This window comes from Lactuca virosa, chromosome 7, assembly GCF_052849685.1.
Source record: "Lactuca virosa cultivar CGN04683 chromosome 7, Lactuca_virosa_CGN04683_v6, whole genome shotgun sequence".
Taxonomy (NCBI): Eukaryota; Viridiplantae; Streptophyta; class Magnoliopsida; order Asterales; family Asteraceae; genus Lactuca; species Lactuca virosa.
In genome coordinates this window covers 18069412-18072473 of record NC_136432.1, presented here as the reverse complement: position 1 = coordinate 18072473, position 3062 = coordinate 18069412, and the positions used below count along the sequence as shown (strand labels likewise).

General features: G+C 33.3%; 1 pseudogene; it reads right to left on the bottom strand.

Annotated features, from left to right (window-relative positions):
* Nucleotides 1–338: 338 nt before the first annotated feature.
* LOC145126437 (cell division control protein 2 homolog C pseudogene) lies at nt 339–1208 on the bottom strand (annotated as a pseudogene).
* Between the last annotated feature and the right edge of the window lie 1854 nt (nt 1209–3062).

Genomic DNA, 3062 nt, shown 5'->3' with positions numbered 1-3062 from the left:
AGTGAGAAAACCAAGAATTGTAGAACATGCATAAATCAGTGAGAAAATATTCATACTCCATTCCAACAAAATTAGAATTCATGATTCCATTCCAACAGAATTGGATTCGTGATTTCATACAACAGAATTAGAATTAGAATTCATGATTCCATTCCAACAGAATTAAAATTCATGATTCCATTCCAAAGGAAAAAGTATTTCCTTTTCACAATAGATGTTGTCACAAGATCAACCCCACTCACCCCTCTCTTCTACGTTTCCTCTTAATAAACCCCATGTTTCCTTTCATTCTACATGGATTCCAGTCAAGAAATACAAGAACAATCTTGTTCTTGCCCTTATGTACCCAACAAACCAACAAAAAAAAGAGGGAATTTCCCCCATTCGTGTTCTTCCTTCTCCCATTCCTGTGAAAGCAACAAACCCAATCACCTCTACAAACAACCATCAATTTTCTGTCAAAAGCAAACCCAAAATATCTAATTTGTTCATTTCATAGATTCATGATAAAACAAACAACATCCCAAAACACCATTTTTACCTATTTTGATTAATTGGAAAAAAAGAGGGAGAGAGAGAGAGAGAGTGAAAAGAATATTCTTTTACCTGTTGATGATCGATGACCGCAACTAAACCACCAAACCGAATCGATTGCTGCCACTGTGAGCATTCGACCATGCCACCACCGGAACCCCCTGTAACCACCTTCGTCCTTCCCCTGCTCCATTCGTGAATCCTTCTTCCTTCTTCATGTGTTGATGACGATCGAACCAGCCAAGAAATGAACAAATTAGATATTTTGTCAACCAGCAAGTTTTGTGGCTTCAGATCTCTGATATTTTTTTCCAACAGTTATTAAACCAAACAAAAAAAAGAGGGCAGAGGAATATGAGAGGTAGAGATTAAGGAAATGGATACCTGTGAAGAACATCGTGACCATGGCAGTGAGCAACACCTTTACACAACTGAAACAGAAAGCTCTGGATTTGAGAAGGAGGTAGAGGAGAGGGATTAGGGCCCTTGCGATGAGAATCGATGAACTTCTTGAGATCGATATCCAGATACTCAAAGACGAGGTAGAGAAGGGGTTTGTCGTTATGGTGGATGTGTTGGACGCAGATGGGGCGGACGATATAGATGGAATTGGAGAGAATCTGGAGGAGGGAGATCTCGTGGAGGGCGGTGGGCGGGATGCCTTCCTCGTCCATCTCCAGATGGGTTTTCTTGAGGGCTACGAGTTGGCCGGTTTGTAGTCTATTCCAATTTTGCAGATCGGCCAAGATTTGGTTTTTAGATAAAGAGGGGAACGAGATTTAAACTGGAGAGATTAGGTTAAAAGTCAATACCATGATTATAGAGATTATTTTGGAAGTTACTAAACAAATTACTAAATTACCCTTATTTATTTATTTAATTATTTAATTATTTATTTAATTTTGATTGGCTCACATTTATGCATACAATAACACAATAATTACTTTAAATACCTGAACCTATCTCTCTCTCTCTCTCTCTCTCTCTATATATATATATATATATATATATATATATATATATATATATATATATATATATATATATATAAGATAAACATTAAACATTCAACGCCCAAACTAAAACAAAACTAAAATATGAATCTTAAATTTTTAACCATATCCAAAATAACTAGGATTGAAAATAAATGACTATTCAATTCTAGGTTGGGTATTTAAAACCGAATAAGCTCTTATTTGAATAACCTGAACCGAAAATCCTCAAGAACCGAATAAGCCTAATATAGATACCCTAAACCCGAACCAAATTGCTTATTCGGGCCTAATTTGGTTCGGTTCAGTTTGGATTTTGGTTTGGGTTTTCGGTCCAAATGCTCGTCCCTACTTGGTGTCTCCTTTCTTTTGCTATTTCTTATTTTTTGGAACATTGCATTTATGATTTTACCATCATAATTTGTTAATGAGTTATTTATCTTTTTAATTAGATTAGTTTAGGTTAATATTTGTATTAATACTTTGATTATGGATGGAGTTTTTAGAGCAACAAGAAGTGATGATTTCAAGAAGCTTTGGTTATCTCCATTTGGCAATCAGTATTGGTATAATTTTTTATGCTTTTATTGTTATTATTATTATGAGTAGTAGTTTTTGTTTCCAATGTTTGGTGAATCTAGAGAACAATTAAATGATTATGAGTAATTTTGTGTGGGTTTTGAGGGTATTCTATGAAAGTATTTTATAGTAAAACATATATCTATGTTAATTTGTCTTTAATCATGAGTTTAGATATGTGAATGTCTAACTAGTTGGTTAATTTATTGATTACGTAATAGATCTTCAAATTAACAAGCAACAAATGGTTATTGTGATTTTTTCCTTTCACACAATCACGAAAGTATGTTCTCGAACATGGTAGTGAAAGCATTTTGACTCCTCTTGGATTTGGTGGCTTTTAAATCTTAATGCTAGTTAATTTTCATTAATTACATGTTTCATGGAAATTGTGACTTAACTAAGAAAATGTGTTATGAGCCTCTCTAGCTATTGTATTAACTAAGAAAAGTCTAGGTAATATCAAGCTTCTTAGATTGTTATAGCTAAATTGGTATCCATCAAACCCATTGCACCACAAAATTATGATGATTAGTCAAATAGTTGAACTTACGATTCATCCACACATTGGAACGTTTTGTTTTATAGATTTTATATTTTGTTATTTTAGTTTTTTTTTAAATTAGTTTTTATTGCATTTAATATTTTAAGAAAAAACCCCTTTCATTTTTTATTTTTATTATATAGAAACTGAACACATAGATTTGATTCAAACCAATTCTTGTGGATTCCATCTTTATTACCGATACTACAATTCATTTTGTATGTCATTGTATTTAAGGTTTTTTTTATTTGGTGGTCTCGACAGCCACCAGTCCAACCTACTTAAATGACTCTTTTTCAGCCAAGTGTAATGTTTCTCAAACTGATAATGCATCAGATTGGTATATGGATACCTGAGCTTCTGCCCATATGATTCCTTCTATCAACAACTTGGAAAATGCATAGTCTTATTCA